The sequence below is a fragment of the Scyliorhinus canicula genome, chromosome 20 (assembly GCF_902713615.1).
Source record: "Scyliorhinus canicula chromosome 20, sScyCan1.1, whole genome shotgun sequence".
NCBI lineage: Eukaryota > Metazoa > Chordata > Chondrichthyes > Carcharhiniformes > Scyliorhinidae > Scyliorhinus > Scyliorhinus canicula.
The window spans coordinates 14,879,188-14,886,778 of record NC_052165.1 but is presented as its reverse complement, the minus strand read 5'-3'; positions in this window follow the sequence as shown (position 1 = coordinate 14,886,778).

Here is a 7,591-nt window from a genome sequence, read left to right as displayed (position 1 = left end):
GATCGAGTCTGCACCGGCCCTCGGAAAGAGCACTCTATTTAAGTCCACATATCCGCCCTATCGAAGTAACCCCTCCTAATGTTTTTGGACACTAAGGGACAATTTAGCGTGGCCAATCCACCCAGCCTGCACATCTTTGACTGGGAGGAAACACACATAGACGCAGGGAGAATGTTCAGACTCCGCATAGAGAGACCCAAGCTGGGAATCAAAACTAGGTTCCTGCTGCTGTGTAGCAACAGTGCTAACTAGTGCGCTGCTCAAACTTTTCATTTCATGTGAGGCAACGGCCTCTGACTGAAGGGACAATCCTTTAAAACTGAGGAATTTTTTCAGCCAGAGCAGTGGTGAATTTGTAGAACTCATTGCTGCAGAAGGCTGTGGAGGCCAGTCGTTAAGTGTCTTTAAGACTGAAATAGATAGGTTCTTGATTAATTTGGGGAGAAGGCAGGAAGGTGGGTGTGGATAAGAAAGATGGCCATGATTGAATGGTGAAGCAGACTTGATGGGCTGAATAGCCTAATTCTCTGATATCTTGTGGTCTGCAGCTGTTGACAACCAAAAAAACCACAGTTAACACTTTGCACTGTCCCTGAAACAATTATTTAATTTTCTCAGTTTCATTCAAATGTGATTCTCTTGAAGGTTTACTTCCATTCCTTTTCCCAGACCCGTAGCTTTTAATGCCAGAACAGTCTTACATAGTGTGGATTCTCTTGGAGATCTCACTTTGGATCAAGATAGACACGTCGACCAGATTCTGTTAAGTCCTGAAGAATTTGGTCTTATCAATCTGATCACAAGCTGCCACTTGCAGTCCTGTGCAGTGAACCGTAGAGACTTTGAGCATCTTGCTACTTCTTGGGATATCTTAAACCCTTCTCTTCTCAAAGCCAATATGCATGGAAATGTGAATCATATGGACCTTATATCCAGGTAGAAATGCTGATCCTTTAGACCCCAATTCTATTTCTTAAAATTAAATGGATATTTTAAAGCATAACACTTTACAACCCAATGTTCTCAACACCACCCTGGGACGTTGAGTATAAACATTGGCAAGTCATGTTGCAGCTGTATAGAACCTTAGTTAGGACACACTTGGAGTATAGTGTTTAATTCTGGTTGCCACACTACCAGAAGGACGCGGAGGCTTTAGAGAGGGTGCAGAAGAGATTTACCAGGATGTTGCCTGGTATGGAGGGCATTATTTATGAGGAGAGGTTGAATAAACTGGAACAAAGGTGGTTGAGGGGTGACCTGATAGAGGTCTACAAAATTATGAGGGGCATACAGAGTGGATAGTCAGAGACTGTTTCCCAGGGTAGAGGGGTCAATTACTAGGGGCCATAGGTTTAAGGTGTGAGGGGCAAGGTTTAGAGGAGATGTACGAGGCAAGTTTTTTACACAAGGTAGTGGGTGCCTGGAGGAGGCGTTGGAAGCAGGGACGATAGTGACGTTTAAGGGGCATCTGGACAAATACATGATTAAGATGGGAATAGAGGGATACGGACCCCGTAAGTGTAGAAAACTTTAGTTTAGACTGGCAACATGATTGGCGCAGACCTGAAGGGCTGTTCCAGTGCTGTACTGTTCTTTGTTGGAGACTACCAGTCTAACCTATGTAAACCAAGATGATGCCATTGTCTTCAAGTGTCAACAATTACAGCTATTAAACAAAACAGCTTGGGCCTCCCTTTAATCTTTAACAGTTTAGTTACCCAGGCCTGTTGCCGGGCAGACTTCACACAGGTCACATGACCCCTCCCTTCATTTTCCCTAAATTAACCAGAAGGTCCCAAGACACAACAATCGTAAAACCTCAAGTATAACAGTCATTATGAGAAGGTTGGAAAATCTCTAAAAACTTCTTAAAAAATAAACCTATTTCCAATGAATTTTCCAGGAATGTTTAAACATTGAGTCCAATATGACTTCTTTACATTTTGAAGAAGAGTCATATACAACTCAAAACATCTTTGTTTCTCTCTACTGCCCGAACTGCAGAGGATTTCCAGAACTTTGTTTTTATTTCAGATTTCAGCATCCACGGTATTTTGCTTTTATATTAGATACGGTGTGTTTTTCCTGCATTACTATACTTCATAAGTACTTCATTGTCTTTATAGTGTTTTGGGACGTCCTGAGTTTCTGTAAAGTGTGAAATAAATGCAAGTTGTTTTATTTATTTTCCTTTCTTCCCAATAACTTGCATATACTTCCTTTAACCTAGTATACTGTAACTTAATATGCTATTCGTTGTAATTTTTTGACACTATAAAATGGGTGTAAATATTTTAAAATGTCATCTTTTTTTCTCTTTACTGTATCATGTTTTTAAAGTGTAAATAAACATTACTCATACTTTGGTTGGAATTTTTTCTGAATGAGTGGCAAACAAAGTTTTGAAATAACAATAACACACCGGATGACCTTCGTGACTCATGCGACTGACATTCGCGACCCACAATTTTCTCATTATTAATGTGAGGTGAAACTGCTTGGTCCTCATAATCTCACTCTGATCAGGTTCACAGGAGGGGAGGGCTGTGCACATATCGGGTTCAGGATTCAGCCGATCCCTTTGTGCCATCTTAATTTTTGTGAGGCAGAAAATCCAACCTCACATGCAGGTTGTGAAGGACAAAAGCAACAAAATGCTTGTTTTACTCAGTTCTGGATATTGGAGATGCTACTCCAGAATTCTGGCAGTTTCATTGACTTGTGCTGTGCTTTTAATGTGCTGTCAAAGCTGAGGCACAGAAGTTCAGTCAGCTTCATTTGGAGTCGGGCTTGCCAGACCATTGACATTTTCCTTATTAATGCTGTTTTCTTCGATGTGTTGTAGCAGTGTGGGAAATGTGTAGTAAGTTTGGCTTTGTACTTGCAATTGCCAAATTTTCAATGACTTGGAAAGCTGTGATTGCTTCACAGAGCAGAAAGCAATCATCATCCTTCTCTTGCAATTTGAGGTTCAGTTCATTTAGAATTAAAACAATGTCTGCAAGGTAAGACATAGTTAGCATCCAAGTTTCATCAGCAAACAAATCAGCCAGCGAGGACAATTTCTCGAGGAGGAAAGCATGGATTTCGTACCTCAGTTCGTAAACTCTATCTCCCCGATTGACTGATCATTAGAGTAACTCTTCAAGCGAATGAAGTCCACCGTCATCGGGATTGACTGGTCACTGTTTTGATTCTAAGCTTTAATGTAGTCTAAAAGGTCAGCAAATAACTTATAGTTCAGTACACAGAGGGCGATGATGTGATGATTTCCCATGGCTTTCATTATACCCCTTGCCAAGCATTCAGTTCTGTCCATGATTAAACCATGAGGAATATATACTCTCACCGGATCATTTGAATAATGTTTAGGGATGTAAAACAGATTGAGGTCATAGCCTTGTTTATCATTGGTGATCACCATGCAGTCAGCCACCACCATGCCGCGATCACACTTTGACCCTGGATTCTGATCCAAACACTCCAGGTCCGCAGGCGCACTGATGAGCAGGCAAGCATGCGCAGTGCGCCCGCGATGTTTCTGCTGGTCGTGGTTGCCATTTGTAATGCCGCTCGCAGCCGGCATTGTTAAAAGCCGGCTGCTGTGGCTGTTGCACGTGAATTCCTGCGATTGGGAATTCCGTGATGGCTGGCTCCGCGACCCTCCTGATACCCGCCTACTACCCTCACTTTGGAAATGCCTGGCTTAGAGCACTTAAGATGCCGATCCATGTACCTTTTAAAAGAGTTTAGGGTCTCTGCCTTCACCACCAATTCAGGCAGCGAATTTCAGCCTCCCACTAACCTCTAAAGAATTTATTCCTCATGTCCCCTCTACACCTTCTACCACTTACCTTGTATCTATGTCCCCTTGTTCTAGAATTCTCCACCAAGGGAAAAATTTTATCCTATCTCTTTCCCCTCATAATTTTGTACATCTCAATTAAGTCACCCCTCCGCCTTTGTTCCAAGGAAAATAACCCTAATCTATCCAATCTCACCTCGTAGCTACACTTTTCTAGCCCTGGCAACATTCTTGTAAACCTCCTCTGCACTCTCCAGAGCAATAATGTCCTTCCTGTAACGTGTCGACTAGAAGCACACAATATTCCAGTTGTGGCCACACCAGTGTTTTATATAATTCCAACATATCCTTACTTTTATATTCTATACCTCTGCCAATGAAAGAGCATTCCGTATGCTTTTTTAACATTTCTTTCCATTGAACTGCTGGGTTTAGAGACCTGTGTACTTGTACGCCAAGATCTCAATTTATCTACCCCTCTTAGTATAGTCCCATTTATTGTGTTATTCCTAAGATTGTTTGCCTTCCCAAAATGTATGACCTCACACTTCTCTGTGTAAAATTCCACGGTACAAAGTCTCACAGCATCAGGTTAAAGTCCCAACAGGTTTATTTGAAATCACAAGCTTTCGGAGCGCTGCTCCTTCATTAAATTCCATGCCACTTTATTGCCCAATCCATCTAGAACATTTTGGAGATTATAGCTGTCCATCACTCGGCCAATTTTTGTGTCATCTGCAAATTTCCCAATCATGCTCCCCACATTCAGGACATTTGGAAAGCCAAAGCGCTATCCATCAGAGTCAGCATGGGTTTATGAAGGGCAAATCATGTTTGACTAATTTGCTTGAGTTCTTCGAAAATGTAACAAGCAAAGTAGATAATGGGGATCCTGCAGATGTATATCTGGACTTCCGGAAGGCATTTGATAAGGTGCCGCACAGAAGGTTGATTCACAAGATGAGATCACATGGGATTAGGGGTAACTTATTAGCTTGGATAGAAGACTGACTGACGGAAGGAGATAGAGAGTCAGAATAATATTTTTCTGGCTGGCAAGATGTAACTAGTGGGGTGCCACAGGCTTCAGTCCTTGGGCCCCAGCTATTTACAATCTATTAACGACTTGGATACAGGGATAGCAGGTTCTATAGCCATATTTGCAGATGACACAAAAATAGGCAGGACAGTAAGTTGCAATGAGGAAATAAGAACCATACAAATGGATATAGATAGGTAAGGAGAGTGGGCCAAAATTTGGCAGATGGAGTTTAACGTAGATAAGTGTGAGGTCATGCATTTTGGTCGAAAACTGGAAAGGCAACTTGTCATCTAAATGGGAAGAGACTTTGGGGTGCTCCAATGCAGAGGAATCTGGGTGTCCTCGTGCATGAGTCACAGAAAATGAGCATGCAGGTGCAACAGGTAATAAGGAAAGGAAATGGAATGTTGGTATTTAGAGCAAAAGGAATTGAGTACAAAAGGTAAGGAAGTTTTGTAACTAAAAGGAAATGCTCTGGCTGATTCCGCAATCCAGCTCTTGGTCTGTAACATTGTAGGTAGATGAGGAACACATCAGCCATGATAGAATGGCGGAGCAGATTCAATGGGCCGAATAGCCCGATTCTGCTCCTATGTCTTATGAACGTCCAAATCGTTAATAAATAACATGAACAGGAGGGGTCCCAATACAGCCCTGTGGAACACCTCTTGAAACAACTTTGCAATTGCAAGGGCAGCCATCGACCATTACACTTTGTTTACTGTTACTAAGCCAACTTTTTATCCAGTTTGCCACATTTCCCTGTACCTCATGAGCTTTCACTTTCTTGACCAAGCTGCCACGTAGGACTTTGTCAAACGCCTTGCTAAAATCCACACACAGCACATCCACGGCACTATCTTCATCAACCCTTCTTGTCACTTTCTCAAAGAATTCAGTCAAATTTGTGAGGGAAGACCTTCCTTTAACAAATCCATGCTGACTATCCCTGACTAATCCATGCCTTTTCATGTGATAGTTAATCCTAACTCTCAGGATTGATTCTACTAATTTGCCCACTACTGAACTAAGACTAACTGGCCTATAATTGTTCAGCATTTCCCTTGATCCCTTTTTAAACAACGGTAACACGTTTGCATTTCTCCAATCCTCTGGTACCTCCCCTGTGTCTAAAGAGGATTGGAAAATCATCCTAAAAGCGTCTGCTATCTCCTCCCTGACCTCCTTCAGTGGCCTTGGAAGCAATCCATTGACCCAGGCAACTTATCAACTTTCAAGGATTTCAATCCTTTGAGTACTTCCTCACATCCAGTATCTCACGGAGTTCCTCCTGGACTACTGTACCTGCATCATCCATTTGAAATGAAAAAATGAATGTAAATCGCTTATTGTCCCAAGTAGGCTTCAATGAAGTTACTGTGAAAAGCCCCTAGTCGCCACATTCCGACACCTGTTCGGAGAGGCTGGTACGGGAATCGAGCCGTACTGCTGGCCTGCTTGGTTTGCTTTAAAAGCCAGCGATTTAGCCAAGTGAGCTAAACCAGCCCCTGGTACCTCCCCTGTCCACAAATAAACCATTTCCTACTAACCCTAATTAAAAACCTTTTCCATAGTCTCTGCATCTACACACAAGTTCCCTTCTTCATCTCTGATAGGTCCCACTTTTTCCTTAACCAACCTTTTACCACTAATATATTGTTAAAATATCTTTGGGTTTTCTTTAACTTTACTGACTAATCTTTTTTCATGCCCTCTCTTTGATTTCCCTTTTGACTTTGTCCCTGCACTTCCAAAACTCGTCTCGGCTATCTGCAATGCTTAGTTCTTTATGCCTATTATACGCTTTCTTTTTCTGTTTGATCATGTATTCCTCTAGACTAGGAGGGGGGGGGGGGGGGGAGGGGGGGGAGAGAATTGGCAGTACCACTTATTTTTGGAGGGGAAATGTCGACTTTGTACACTTAGGATCTCTCATTTTAGTGCCTCCCACTGGTTTGCCACAGATTTATCCTCTAGCAATGCTGGCCAGTCCACCTCCCCCACCCGACTCCCCCCAAAAGCCTGCCCATCATCTACAAAGCAAAAGTCAGGAGTGTAATGGAATACTCTCCCCTTGCCTGGATGAGTGCAGCTCCAACAACACTCAAGAAGCTCAACACCATCCAGGACAAAGCAGTCCGCTTGATTGCTCCCCCTTCCACAAGGGTAAAAACGTGACGAGGGAGAGGGTAGGGCCTCTTAAGGATAAACAAGGTCATCTATGTGCAGATTCACAAGGGATGGGAGTAGTACTAAATGAATATTTCTCGTCTGTATTTACAGTTGAGAGAGGCACAAATGTTAGGGAAATAAAAAGTGATGTCTTGAGGAGTGCATCAAGATAGATAAATCCCCGGGACCTGATTAAATGTACCCCAGGACGTTGTGGGAGGCTAGGGAGGAAATTGCTGGATCCCTAGCTGAGATATTTAAATCATCGACAGCCACAGGAGAGGTGCCTGAAGATTGGAGGGTAGCAAATGTTGTGACCTTGTTTAAGAAGGGCAGTATGGGTAAACCTGGGAACTACAGACCGCTGAGCCTTATTTCTGTAGTGGGTAAATTGTTAGAAGGTATTCTGAGGGATAAGATCTACAGGCATTTAGACAGGCAAGGGCTAATTAGGGAAAGTCAGCACGGCTTTGTAAGGGGAAAGTCCTGTCTCACCAGTTCAATAGAGGTTTTTTTGAAGGGGTAACCAAGAAGGTAGATGAGGGCAGTGTAATCGACGTTGTCTACAC